We start from the raw sequence: 271 nt of genomic DNA, 5'->3' as shown, positions 1-271 counted from the left end.
TGTTTTTCACTGCCTGTCTCTCCTGGCCTCTCCCTTACTCAAGTTGTCATTAAGCGAGTAAGAAGAGGCTGGGGCGCCTGGGTGGCTGCGTCGGTAAAGCGTCCGACTTCGCCTCAGGTCATGATCTCGAGGTTCGTGGGTTCGAGCCCTACGTCGGGCTCGCTGCTGTCAGCCCAGAGCCTGGAGCCGGCTTTGGATCCTGTCATCCTCTCTCTCTGCCCCTCCCCCACTCTCTCTCTCTCTCTCTCTCTCTCTTTTTCAAAAATAAATA

Source organism: Herpailurus yagouaroundi, unplaced genomic scaffold, assembly GCF_014898765.1.
Source record: "Herpailurus yagouaroundi ecotype Mexico unplaced genomic scaffold, PumYag 67793, whole genome shotgun sequence".
NCBI lineage: Eukaryota > Metazoa > Chordata > Mammalia > Carnivora > Felidae > Herpailurus > Herpailurus yagouaroundi.
This window is presented reverse-complemented; position numbering follows the sequence as displayed.